Here is a 15,815-nt window from a genome sequence, read left to right as displayed (position 1 = left end):
TTATTGAAGTATTTTGAAGAACTGAAACATGTTCTATTTCTACTTCAAGTTAAAAACAAATCAACAGATGGTGCTGCAGGGTGTTTAAAGTCATATATTCAAAGACAGAAGAAGCTTTACTCTGTAAAGTCTGACAGCCCATACTATCCCAAGTACAGATCTCATAGTGGAGAAATTATTGAAATGAAGCCTAATATTGCTAAACTCATCACTATATTTTCTGGTATTAAGGGACTTGAATTCAATCTTGAGTCTAACAAAGCCTACATAATCAGACTAGATCAGGATATAAAGAAAGCTAAAATAAATGATCTCAGGGCTGCTATCTTTCAAACTGGTGAAGATACATTTGAATTGAAGAATGCTAAAAGGAGGATGGTCAATGAACTTGAATATACTAAGAGATGTTTGTTGAAGAACTATCTCAGGACAACTCCCGACATCAAAGAGATCAGAAATTGAAGCCAAGTCAAAGATCTACAACTGCTTAAATTCTGAAGTGTATACAGACTGAAGCTGTTATCAGACCTTAAGGATGGTAAAGCTATAAGGACTGTAAGTTGTAGTTATCTAGTTAAATTCTCATGCATTGGTACTTAATATTTTTGACATCATCAAATATTTGTTAAACTTGTATATTATGCTAATTTACAAGTTGGGGGGAGATTGTTAGATATATTTGTGATGTCATATCTAATATGATTTATGTTTAGTTTTCAGATCTTACTTAACAGGACAAGTCAGTACTTAACTAGAAATCAGTACTTATACTGAAGTCGGGACTTAAGATATCAGAACTTAAGTTGTCAGAACTTAAGTTATCAGGAGATATTTATTAGGAGATAATATCAGGACTTAAGGAGATGTTCAGATAAGGAAGGCGGCTGATTGAAAGGAAAGAAGATCAAGACAAACATAAGAAGAAATATGCATGGAGAAGAATTCTATAAGAAATAGAATACTTGGAAGAAAAGATAACTGATTGATATATATTAGGAAGCAGATTTGTATTCGATATCAATTAGAAGATTATCTTGTAACTGTGTAGTATATAAACACAGACATAGGGTTTACACTATATGTGTTATCATAATAGAGTTTATTAATTATTGTAACCCTAGCAGCTCTCGTGATAATTTGTTCATCACTGAGAGAGGACAGTTCTTTGTAACAGCATTTATTATGTTGAATAAAATCTATTTTTTGTTACTTGAGTTCTTATATTAGATTTGATTGTAATAAACACTATATTCAACCCCCTTCTACAGTGTGTGTGACCTAACAAGCATAATTGATCCCATCATCTGAGTCTGATGAATCATCTCAGTTTCTCTTCTTTGAGATCAAAACTTGTTTCTTCTCAGCTCTGGGTTTTCTGCAGTCAATTGCAAAGTGTCCAAGTCTATCACAGTTGTAACATCTCTTTTTTGACTTGTTAAGTTTTCCAGATATAGCTTCCTTCTAATCAGTATTTCCTCTATTGTTCCACTTATCAGAGTTTGAGGAATTGGAACCTTTTCTGTAAAATCTTCTCCCTTTCTTGAAGTTTCTATAGACTATCTTCTTGAAGTTTTTAACCAGTAGGGCAGCCATTTGATCCATATCCTCATTGTTGTTTTGATCACTATCAGTATCTGATTCAGTATCAGGATTTGAGTCATCATCAGAATTTAATGATTCAATATCTGACTTAGCAATCATGGCTTTCCCTTTGGAGTAGCTTTTCCTCCTAGCTTTCTCCTCTGGCTTCTCTTCAACATTGAGTGCAACTGGTCTAGCTTTTGATCCTTTCCTCTTGCTCCTTTGCTCCATCTCTAGTTCATGAGTTTTCAGAACTCCATAGATCTCATCTAAAGGTCTGATGTCAAGTTGATAATTATCCCTGATTGATGTGACTTTAAAGTCCCACTTTTCAGGGAGAGCAAGTAGGAACTTCAAGCTTGAGTCCTCCAAATCATATTCTTTGGTGACAAGGGATAAGTCATTCAGCAACTATCCTTAACTAAGTACTGTTAACATATTCTTTAGGGACTCATTGTCCCTTGAGTCAAAGTGCTCATATTCTTAAGTAAGTATGTCCTCCTGTTCTTCTTGGTAGCAGTTGTACCTTGACACTTTATTTCTAAAGCATCCCATATCTCTTTTGTTGTTTTACATCCAATGACTCTGTTGGACATAACATTATCAAGACAGTTGTGCAGGATATGTCTAACCTTAACATCCTTCATGATAGATGAGATATCTTCAAGGGTATACTCCTTCTTGTCTTTGTCTATCATCTTCTCTGGTTCTCCTATAAGCGAAACAACTACCTTCATTGGTTTATGAGGACCATCATAGATCCTGCTTAGGTATTCAAGATTCGTGGCTTCCAAGCACATGGTCATCCTGACTTTCCAGATTGGATATTCATGTATCTTCATGATAGGTACCTTGATTGCTTCATACCTACTCATGTTGCTGCTTATCTGTGATGCGGCTGGGGGTTGTGGCTTTAGATTCTGTGTCTCTTCTTTTTTTTCTGCCATTGTAGATTGATCTTCAGATCTTAAATTGTTTGTACGTTAACAACAAGCTATAATACCAATTGTTACGCCCTTAATCAATTGTATAGGGGGGTGAATACAGTTAATACAATCTAATGGACAAAGCTTCAACAGAATCAACAGTTTTATATTATCTGATAAAAACTTATTACAAAAGTACTCTCTCGAAAGGATGAACAAATATCCTTGAGAGCTGCTAGGTTATGTGAAAGATATAACAATATCGCAATACTTATAGCATGAACCTAATATGTGCTTTATATAGAGCACAACTACCAATGTATAAGGAATTCTACTTTATTAACAACAAGGAAACCTAAACAATTACTTTCGAGATAAAGTACTTCACCGCCTTGAGTTCTCGTTTCCTTTTCCTCCTCGAAGATCAACTGACGTGACAGATACTGATTTCATTATTCGTTGACATCATCATCCGTTGATATCTCATCATCCTTTGATTTCATCAGCATCCGTTGATATATAAGTTCTACTGTGAACTTCTCGTAGTTTTGTGTTTGATGTCAATTGCTCCTAACATACTAATAAATTGTTACACTATAAATAACATAAGTGAGCTTTACATTGAGAGTATCACTGTTAAGATATAAATTATTTAATAGCAATACAAAATTGATAATATACGGTAGCATTAGTTTAGGAAATCCAAAATTTAAGAAATTTAAATATATTATAATATAATATAATTTAAAAAAATAATAAGTATAATTTCAAGAAATTATAAATTATGAATTGACTAAAAAATTCAATTATTTTATTAATATAAATGAGTCGAGGTGTCGATGCTAGGGCAATATACAACATACAATTTAATAATGAGTACGCTTTTGACTGATTTTAAATTATAAAATTAATTTGAGATCAAATTATCCAAATATTAAAATTGTTATATAAAAATATACTAAGAAAATGTGATTATTTAAACAAAAAGTTGTGATAATTGCTAGATTAATAAACATACTTATTGCGGTCGGAGAGGATCTCGAGAAAAGTTAAATAGTACTATTATGGAATATTGGATATAATTACTTAAAATTTATTATTATAAAGTTTTATTTTTTCCCTTTCTTAAAATATTAAAAGAGCATAAAAAACACGGGGATATTAAATAAAATACACAAAATAAAGTTGTTTTTTGACGGGACACAAAATAAAATCGAGTGAAGAATAATAAACAAACTTATTTGCTTATTAATTATTTATAATTGTATTTATAAACAATAACATTAAAAATTGAAATTGAAAATTCAATAAAAACCCTAAAAATCAAAGAAAATAAGGGTAAATTAATTTTCATCCATGAAGTTATATTGATTCGCCTTTCAAGATTAGATACAACTCCATAACCATAAAATTCAGCACATTTATGGGTTATGAACCCGACATGAATTTTACGGAGTTATTAAATCGGAGTGATTTCAGCACACTTAAGGGTAATCAAATGATTGAGAAATAATTGGAATAGGACTCATGGAATTAATAATTATAATGAATTTAATATTATTTTCATTTGACACATAGATAATCATCATAGGCGTATATCCTTAAATTTAATATAATTCTAACTAAGAAAATTTAACAATATAATATGATCATAATATATTAAATTTAAAAGATTGAATTTTTGAAACGGAGGCCAATTTGAGAAAAAAATGAAGTAGAATGAAAGTAGTTGGCTTTCAAAGACCGAGAAAAGAATGGCTCAGGAGAAAGTAGTATGTGATCCAGTGGATGGATTGAAATGGTGTTGAATTTAAACAATGATGATCTTTATGAAAAGACAAAGGCGTATTATATTGTAGATTAGAATAATAGTTAAAATGTGAAAGTCTCTCAGAAAAGAGAAGCAGGCGATGCTGAAATTTCTTAGCAACAAAAGGCAAATTTTTGAATAAAAAGTTAGATCTCTTAACGACAGAGAAGAGTTTGGTATGCTTTTTCAGGATAGTTCATTCAATAACTTATGTAGGGAGAGAATAAAGCTTGCTCATCTGATTCTTCATGTTCAAACAATATTAAAAATTTTGATACTGAGTAAGGATTGTCCTCATATCATATCATGTTCTGCATCTAATTTTATTTAGACATATAGTGATGTACATGCCAGCTTTAAGCATAAAAAGTTGTTGGACTAGATCAACAGCTTGGGAAGGTATGTACAACTACTAATTAAAGTCCAATATTTGTTTGTACTAATTTTTAATTGTATTTTTATTTACTATTTGATGTCTAAGTTTTCGTGTTTAGAGAATGTCAAATTGGCATAGAGCAAAAAATTACAGAATATTTTTCCAAGTTAACTATTACATAATCTTTACTAAATTATTAATAACCTCTAGAAAATGAATTGTGCTAACTCAGTCGTTGCATATAAGAAGAATCTGAAACTAATTGATGTTAATTTTCCAAAAATTGAGGACAAAAAGGGATCAAGAACTATATGGTGAAGATTTTCAGTGAGTCCCTTTTAAATAAATATTATTCAATATTTGATGGATTTGCTAATTAATATTTAACTACTTCAATAAAAATTACTCATAGTATTTTGGAGTTTGTGCAGGATAATTGATTTACTCTTTTTTACACTTTACTGTTAAATTATTGTATCTTTTTTTTTACTTTCTCTGCAATTTAAAATTTGAACATTTGTCATTTTAGCTTCCAGTCAAGTCGTTTTTTTTTTGCTTCCAGGCACCACATTTCTCATATGAACATTTGTAAGTTCTGGATTCGTATTTATATGGAAGTTTCATTTTTTCCCACATGCTTGTGGAATGCAACATATTTGATTATTTCTAATAGAACTAATCTATTTTCCATTATATATAAGTACAACAACAGGGGGGTTTGATGAGCAATTTAATTCATATGACAATTATGCCACTATTTAATATCTATATAATATTTATTTCATATTTATTATCACAATTAATATTTGTTAGTTGACTGTTAATATCTATATAATATTTATTGCTCACAATTAATATATATTAATTGACATAACATTAATATCTATATAATATTTATTTCACGTCATAATTCATATATTAAAAATTATTATTTGTTGTATAATTAATATTTACCTACATACATTTTTTTTTTGAGAAATACATTAATACATACGTAAATGCTTACATACATACATACAATAAATATATATATATATATTATTTGTACATACATATACATACATACATACATGCATACATGTATACATACATACTTACATGTATACACACATACATACACACATATACATACACACATACACACATATATACATAGATACATACTCATATTTTCTTATTTGTCATCAATTTAACATCGTCCTCACACATACATACATAATTATTCTCACAATTAATATTTGTTAGTTGACGATTAATATATATATAATACTTATTGCTCACAACTATTATATAATAATTGACGCATCATTAATATCTATATAATATTTGTTTCACCTCATCATTCATTTATTAAAAATTATCAATTATTGTATATAATTAATATTTGCATATATATATACATTAATACATACATACAATATATATATATAAATTAATACATACATACATACATATCATACATATATACATACTATATACATATACACATACATACACATATACATACACACATACACAGACATGAAAAAATGACATTTTTACCACTTTTTCTTAGATATAATACAGGAATACCGCATTACGAGAATACTGGCCACAAATACCCGCCTGATAAGTTTTTCTCACATGCATAATAGGAAAGAAAAAGTCAGACCATCATAATTGCCCACTGCACACACTATGTAGCACTACTGCCCTAGCAGTACACATATTACTCTTCCTCAATCATAACCATAATTAAATGGATTAAAATATCATTTGAAGTAACAGTTTGTGTATTTTATTTTTTTTCTTATTTTGAATTTTATTGGTGTATTGTTCACGAACTCGGAAATTTCACTTAATGTTATGTTTTGATATTTTTTATTTAATATTTTTAAAATTTAAGATTAAATTATAATTTAACAATTTTAATATTTAGGGTTCACCAATCTACTTTTGAATTTTAAAAATATTAAAAAAAGAAATTAAAAAATGTTATACCGCCCTAAACCCTAGAGCCTAAACCCTAATTTAAGATAGGGTTTAGGGTCTTTAGGCCCTAAACCCTAGGAACCAGAAATATAAATTTTAAATTAAATAATTTAATTTAAAAGTATAACTTAATTTAATAATTTTTAATATTTTAGGGTTCACCAATTCCCTTTTGGGTTGTAGAAACAATTTAAATATTTTTTTAGTATTTTAGAAATTAACAATTTTTTTAAAAATATTTATTTGAAACAATTATATATGTAAAGCGTGAGATAAAATAGAGTTTTGGGACCAAACGCTATATTTTTTAAATTAATAATAGGAAATACCCATAATAGCAATGCATAATAGTATCTATTACATTAACTGCAAATGCGTATTACCATAAAGTAGAATTTAAAATAAAAATAAAAAAATATTTATTACTCATTTGAACAATGTGTAATAGGCTTGTATACGCATTTGTTAAAAGCATATTAAATATTACTTCTTTGGATCATGCGTATTAGTCTTTGTTTTTTCTAAAAAAAATAAAAAAATATATAATAAGCATTCAACAGATGTGTATTAGTAGTTACCCATTAATATAATGCGTAATAGACTGGTAAAAATGGCCACTTCCTACGCGCTGTGGTATTTCTGTCAAGCTAATTTAAAAAAACGTTATTTATGGTCATTGTCCCACAGACATACATACATAGATACATACTCATATATATTCTTATTTGTCATCAATTTAACATCGTCATCACATATACGTACATACATACCTACATATATACATACACACACGCACATACACACACACACATACACAAACACATACTAAGATATATACTCATCTATTCTTATTTGCAATCAATTTAACACCGTACATCAACACAATGAAATGGCCAAATATTATATTTAATTATATGAAATAAAAAATAAAATACACTATTTATACACATATGTACGATTTATACTTCAATATTAATCATTATGTAATACATATCATATACTCTCACCGTCCCATAGGTTGTTAACATCATTAGGGGAGTTTGTTGAACAAATTAAATCATTTGACATTTATACTGTAAGGTCACACAACACTGTAGAAGGGGGTTGAATACAGTGTAGAATACAATCAAATCGATTTCGAACACAAGTAACAGTAAACAGATATATTCGATATAATAAACTCTGTTACAATGGAACTGTTCTCTCTCAGTGATGAACAAATATCACGAGAGCTGTTAGGTTACAATGTATGATCTTCTCGATAATGATAAAACATATAGTATAAACTTATGTCTGTGTTTATATAGTACACAATTACAAGATAACTTCTAATTGATATGGAATATATTTCTGTCTCCTAAAATATATCAATCAGATATCTTATATAATTCTTTAAGTCCTCTAACTTTTTCTATGCATATCTTCTTTTTGTATTAGTCTCGATCTTGTTTCCTGTAAATCAACTTCCTTCCTTAACTGTTAGTCCTCCAGTACTTAAGTTCTGATATCCATCTTCTGATATTAATCTTCTAATAATCTAAGTCCTGATATCCTTAAGTTCTGACTTCCAGTAAGTACTGATTCCAGTAAGTACTGATATTTCCTGTTTGTTAAGATCTGAAAACTAAACATCAAACATATTAGACATGACATCTCAAATATAACTAACAATCTCCCCCAACTTGTAAATTGTGCAAAATATACAAGTTAATAGATTTGATGATGTCAAAAACATTTAAGTTCAAATGCAATAAGAGTTTAATAAGACTATTAACTACAACTTACATTCCTTTTAGCTTTACCAACTTCACTGGATCAATCTGAATCCATAATGATTCTTAACAATATCTCTTACCAGCTTGTCTTCAGCTTTCCTCAGAATTTCAACTAACTGTGCTTTGACTTGCATCATTTCTTCATCTTTACTATCACCAATCTGATAAATGGTTGTTCTGAGAGCTTGAATTGATGTTCTTTCAAGTCCATCACTAAGTCTGATAACTCTAGGATGTGAAAAGTTTTCATTATAACATAAGCATTTTCCTTTCAGAATAACTTCCACCTTAGCAGAATTCTTCAGCATAGGAATTTCTCTTCCATCATCTTCAGTAATCATTGGTATATATTGAGAAGTCTTTGTACCAGAGATTCTGAATAGATCTCTTATAGCCTTCAAAATGTATTCTGACCATCTTCTTGTAACATCAGATTTTACTTCCAGAAGATAGTGAATATGTTGAAGTTCTCTGACAGACTTCTTTAGCACATCAGTATCAGCTAGTCCGTAAGTTAATCCATCATAGAGAAATAAAATCAATTTCTCCTTTAGATTTTCCTTATCATGAGCATCTATCATGATTTGAGCAGACAACACCTTGTCAAGGTGCTTTTGTTTGATTTGTTCATATGGTTTGTCTGTCAACATGAAAGGATCTCTTAGAGTAACTTCTACTCCTGTTTGTATTTTCTCTTCATCAGAACCTAATCCAGCTTTATCTCTAGGTTGCTTGGATCTCAACCCAAATGTTGCAAGTTGATTCATCAAGAGATTGGATTTTGGTTCAACTGGAGTAGCTTTCTTCTATAACATCTTCTTCTTATCAGCAATTGTCATCTTTTCCAAATTAACTTGATCAGAATTTGTTGTTTCGTCTGTAGCTTGTTGTTCTTCATTCTGAACAACTTGAGCAGTGTTAAAGGTTGTTTTAGATTCTTCAACTATCTTTCTTTTCTTCAGAATTTGAACATTTCATCTTCTATCAAATCATCATCATGCATTGTAGTTTGATAGGCTGGAATGGAAGAACTTATCTTTTTCTCAATCTTTAGAGGTTCACCAACCTTTTCTTTTCCTTTTCATTTAGGATCAATATAACGACTCGTGTATTTTTGAATTATTTAATTATGTAATTATAGAAATTATTTAATAAATAAAATATGTGTATTGGTTTTGACCGCGATGTGTTGTTTGATTATTATCCATATGTGATTTATGGTGTACCGGGATGTCCGCGCGATTAATTATGGGATCGTATTGAATTGTTTTCACTTTCAAAAGTTGATTTAGTGCAAATTTATTTGCATAAATATTGGGAATGTTTCTAAAATTGTTTTTATGATTTTATAATTACAATAATTATTTTTAGGATTTTATAAAATTGAGAAATCAATATTTTATTAATTATTTATCTTTAAATGATTTTCTGAATGCTTTTATTTATAAAATCCATATTTAATTCTAGAGTTCTTCAAAAATTATGAAACTCATATTTATTTAAGTTTGGAATATTCCGGGAATTTTAAAATTATTTTAGAAATTTTCGGGACTAATTTCACTCGCACGTTATTTCGATTATTTATTAAAAGCGGGTATAAAGTGCATTTTAGAAATTATTTTAAAATTATGAAATTTAAATTTTTACTTACTTCGGGATATTTCTAACATTTTAAGATTATTTTCGTGATTTTCTGGATTGTTTTAAGTACGGCTCGGTTCGTTAATTGTGAAATACGGGTACGAGTTGCAATTCACAAATGTTTTAAAAATTATAAAAAAATTTATTTTATTAGTTTCTAATTATTCTGAGAATTTTAGAACCATTTTGAAATTCATCCGACTTATTTTCATCCGCAAGCTTGTATCGTTATTTGTGCAATCGTGGGTGAAATTTTGCTTTCAACCTAGAAAAAGGGGGTACGTGTCGTTTTAATGGACACGTGTCTTGTGTTCCTATTGTGTGGCAGAACTACTGAGTTTATAGAAAAAAATATAAACATAATAAAAATATATAACAAGAACAGGGGAGGGGGAATTGGAAAGTAGGCAGAGGGGGGGGGGATCAATCTCTCTCCCCCATCTGTTGTTTCCTTCGGCTCATCTCTGTTTCCCTGTTTTCACTCCGTTGTGGTTCTTGACTTTCGGCGAGCACGCCGGCTGTTTCGCGGCTACTTCCTTCTTCCCGTTTCCAGTGAGCTGCCGTTTGACTCCAGCGAGACTTGGTGGTTTCGGCTTATCTTCTGGTTCGACTATATATACCCGTATGTAATATGTCTGCCCCTGTGTATACGTTGGTGTTGTATTTCTGTGGTGGTGATCGGATCATGCTGCGGTGGCCGGTTTATTTTTTCGGCTGTTGCTCCCTGTCCGGCTATCTGATTTAATTCTCATTGGGCTTGTCCTTTGCAGATGGGCCTGTTAATTTAGGCCTTGTTGTTGATGTTGGGCCTCCTACAGTGAGGCCGGTTGTGTGCAGTTAGGCTGATTATTAATCCTGATTTGATTCTTTTATTTGCAGGAATTGTTTGAATAAACATTCATGATATTATAATTAGTGCTGGAATTAAGTTTGTAATCGGTGAAATTACGTTGAAAACGCGAAATTTATCCGGTACCCGTAATTTTACCGCCGTTGACGATGAACTTCGGTGAGTCAACGGTGGACGGTGATGACACGATTCTGAGTCCTAATATTTTTATTAAATAAAAGTCATGTTGTGTTTTTATTCTGGATCGAAATAGTTAATTAGTAAATACTGAATCGTGATGATTAAGTTGGTTGTGATTACTAAATTGTATCGGTGATTGGAATTTGCGAGTTGTGATTGGTTGTCGTGTTTTAAATTGGATTATTGTTGTTGAATTGACGTCGATTAATGTTTCGACGAGTAGTCCGATAAACAAAGGAGACGCTGCCCGATTTTCAGAAATTGAATTACGTAAATACGGAAACGTATCCGATGAATATCGGGACGTCGAGAGACTATATATATGTGTGTGTGTGTTTTATACGAAACTTGGTTGTACAATATGATGAAATATTTTGCCAAATCGATAACCCTGATTTCGTAAAATAAAGAGTATATGTATTTTCCGAAAACGAACACCGAATCGATTTTCGAGATTGTGAACCCTACTTGTTGCGTGTGTTATTATAATATATATAATTACGAGTCGGGTTTGAATATCGTTGGGTAAATTGGTATCGAGGATATGTCAAGCATGCCTAGACGTCTAACGTAGGGTATTTCGACCCTGTAGGTTATAGTCGGGAACCTGGAAGTGGACGATGGATTAAAGACAACCTAGTGGTCAGTTAACGAGCTCAATAGAGTTTCAACAGAAAACCTGAGTGCCGAAGTCGAATCTAATGTGGTCTAGTGGTTGGACGTTAAAGCCTGAACGGCAGAGTCGGCTCAGAGTTGATCAGTAACAGTTGTAGAGCCCTGTGAGGCAAGTACTTCTGAACTTTTCTTCAAGATATATTGCCAATATTTTCGAACTGTTTCATAACATGTCACTATTATTCAAAATAACTCATGTTTTATAGTGCAAGTGCTTTTAACTATTTAACTTTGAACCCGGATTTTTCTTGATCTTGAGCCATAAACCTTATCCTTTGTAAATCATCCTTTGTTGATCCTCAGACACCAAACCACACAAATATGATACTACACCCCAAATGTATAACTATCAAACACCAAACACTGGAACAAAATTTTTTTAAAAAAACGGAAACTTTTATACTCCAACCCTTCTTTATAACATCAAAGAACTATATCTTGAAAAACCATTATTTGTCTAATACCTGATCCTTTTACAGGATGAAAACCGTTTCTCGTACATACCTTGATATACCCTTATGATACTCACGAATCGCATTACGCTTTTGTACAAATGCTTTATCAATGTTGATTATGATCTTGCTTATTGAATTACATTGTTTATTACACTGAATTGTTTTAGAATTAGATAGTTTTCTTATGTGGACCAGATTCGTGGTCAGACCAGATTCGTAGTCGAATTAGGCCAATGTGTGCCTTGGATCCAGTAATCAGAGCAGTGTTGTGTACTTTGCTCGGGGTTAGTGCGTGACTGATCAGCAGCCTAACCTTGGTTTTAAAACTTAAAATGAATATCCAATTCTAATGATTAGTTAAAAAGAAACTTGATTCATCTGAATTATCTCACTTGATCATTGTTTAACCTCAGTTATCGTTATTATGACTTGCTGAGCTAGTTAGCTCACTCTTGCGAATATTTTTATGTATTCTACAGTTAAGAAGGATACGGTTGATAGCGAGGTTTCCCAGTTCAATGTACGAGCTAGGGTTCCAGATTGAGTTGGATCGAGCTAGCAGGAGCTTATTGTGGTAGTGAGATAGTAAGGTTATAAGAATAATTTTATTATCAGTTGTAAGTTAAATTAGTTGGGATTTGGTACGTTGTAATAAAAGTTAAGGGTGTGGCTTATTTTCATACTTTAACCTGTTGCGATCCGTGGTTATATAGAGCAGGGTCATTACAATTAATATTTCATATACAGGTTGATATATTGTGTTTGTGTTGTGGACCCCAAACTTCTGAGCCGGGTTTGGAGGGCGCCACAGGTTGGTATCAGAGCTACAGGTTATAAGTCACTGAAACAAGCCTAGATTGTCGGGATTGGGTAGAGGGTTAGGATTAGGAAGAGGAAATAGAAAAAAATAAGATGTTGTGAGGGTGAGTGCGACTGTATAGTAGGTCTCCGGCACGGTTTGTATTACGATTCAGGATTCTTAACTTGCGACGTGATCTCCGGACAACGGCAATGGTAGATCCTGATTTCCCTGTATCATCTGATCGTTTGGAGTTTTCCGTTCGAGGATCGCCATCTTCTATCAGATTTGATTCGTACCTTGTTCCTCCATCAGTATTAATGGTACTACCTTCCGTTATGATAGTTATATCTCTTCAAGCTATTCTACATTATTCTACCACCTCTTGATATGAGACGACCTATTTAAGGACCTCCATCTGTTTAATTTTGTTCTACTGGATATTCGGCTGAGGGTGTATCTCTTTAGTTTACCCTACACCCTGTTCTATACCTTCGGTTTAAAACTTGTCCTAGAAAGCAATTGTACCTATGAGGATGGATGCGGGAGTCGCAGTTAATGGTGAGTATTGAGATACAAATAAAGGTGAGAAGAAGTTTGGAAAGAAGATTCAAGTGTTTTGGAGGATAGCTGTTACCTGGTTACAAGAAGCTATTAGTGATTAGGCCACCCATGACTAGCTTGTGAAATAGAGTAGATAAGTGTTAAAAATAGAGAGTTAGAGAAGATTATGGATCTGGAGATTTCTTGGAATTAGATCATGGTGTTATAATAATGTGATATATATTCTAACAAGATGATGTGACATTAGTCGACTTGTTGACTATTGGACAGTCTGTTCCACTTAACAATGGTATAGTGGATAATGGGAGTATTACCCGTATGGAAGCTTGATGTGAAGCTACGAATAAGATAGCATGCAACGACAACTGAAGTTTTCGTCGATTAAGAAAGGCAAATTGACCCAATAAAAGAGAGAGAATAGATTGAAAGGTTTATGATTTTCAAAATTTTAACAAGTGTTTCGAAAAAGATTTTTCCTTACAAAATTTCTAAAAGCCTTTTTGAATAAAATAAGTTTTAAACCTTGGTTGTCAAGTTACTACTTGAGTTTCTTGTTTGTTAAAAACCTGGATTGCCTGGAAGGATACTTACTTCAGACTTAGTATTGTTAATTCAAAGTAACCCATAATTATGAAGAAGCTGATTATTCCTATCGGTAAGGTGTAAATATTGTTTGACAAGATTAATAACAGAATCCGCGTATGGAGTGATTATTCATCAAGTTGCAGAGACCATTAAAGTTTAAAAGAATTCATCGATTTAAGAAGAGCCTGGGCGTGATCGAAGGAGATTGGGAAGATTTCCAGACTTTTCTAAAAGAAGAATATTATTAATAAAAAGATCGTTATGTTGAATGATTCGGGGTTATTCTAAATTAAAATGAGGAAACTCGAAGTTATCTGGTAGGAACGCCATTATGATCGAATTGTTAAAGTATTCTCCGTGTGGGTGCGATATTAAAGACGCAAGACGTGACAAGTAGGAATCTACCATAATGCTTAATTTGCAAAGGCATTTCAGTGTACCCTCTAAAGTTGTTATATGACGTAATTGGGATGTGATCGATCAAGCTCAAAAGATGAATACAAATGAAATGTGGATGGTGACCAATGGTATCGTTCTTGTCTTTAATACTATAGCGTATATTCCTTTTTGATTCCTCGATAAGTATGAACTTCTTCTCTTAAATAAACTCTTTGCTATGATATCGAAAAGGAGGATATTGAATTCCTTTCAAATTTAATTGTTTCCCTCAAGTCTTGCTCTCTGATTGGGATAAACATTGTTATGGTAAGATACTTTGTCAGAATGACGAAGAGTCGGGTGGGACGCCACCTAATCATGTGTTGTATGCCCTATGGTATGAAAGACTGGCCATCTTAAGTACCAATGTGGTTGTCTCATTCATATTCAAATCCTTGTTTCTTCTTTCTTTTCAACTCTAATTTTTGTTGGACTTTGAATCCTTCTAGTCGTTTCGTTGTATTGTCGTTCTTTGCAAGAGGTTTTCAAACAGAAATCAACATATCCTGAATTAAGCGGATGAAGTTCCATCTACGTCTTATGCATGGGAAGGAAATAAGGACACCTGGCGAGGATTGCAAATCACTAGCCCCAGTGAAGGATCCACTAATAGTCAAGGGAATCTACTCCAATAAGGAATACATTTTTGAAGACGAGAATATGCAATTTTCCTGAGAAATATGGTATTCAGAATACGGACGTGATGACATGGATGATTATGGTGAATACCTTATGCGTTAAAGTATTAAAAGATGTGAGAGAAACTTAATTGTTTACCTCTCAAGGTTTTGTTGATAAGATGAATTACCCTGTTGAATTGATAAGATTGTGATTAAAGGACTAGCAAGTCAAGAACGTGTAATTGTTAAATAAGTGAGTACAAATAGTGGAATTGAGATTTCTGGCAATAAGTTGTGAAGAATTGATACCATGGAAGATAAGAGGATTTGACATTATTCTAGGGAATGGATTAATTTTTAAAGCCTGATGTCCAGACAAACCGTCATGATGAAAAGATAATTATGAGGACGCCAAATGAGAAGGTGAGGAGGTTCAGGAGATGAAAGAAGGTAAATAATTTGTTAATGATGATTACGGTGATCAACATATGAGCATTATGGTGATTATGAGATAAATAAAAGTCAGAAGCAAACAAAATTTGAAGATTTTATAGCAATTAAGGAGTTTC

Source organism: Apium graveolens, chromosome 6 (assembly GCF_009905375.1).
Source record: "Apium graveolens cultivar Ventura chromosome 6, ASM990537v1, whole genome shotgun sequence".
NCBI lineage: Eukaryota > Viridiplantae > Streptophyta > Magnoliopsida > Apiales > Apiaceae > Apium > Apium graveolens.
The sequence above is the reverse complement of the archived record's forward strand: the minus strand, read 5'-3'. Positions refer to the sequence as shown.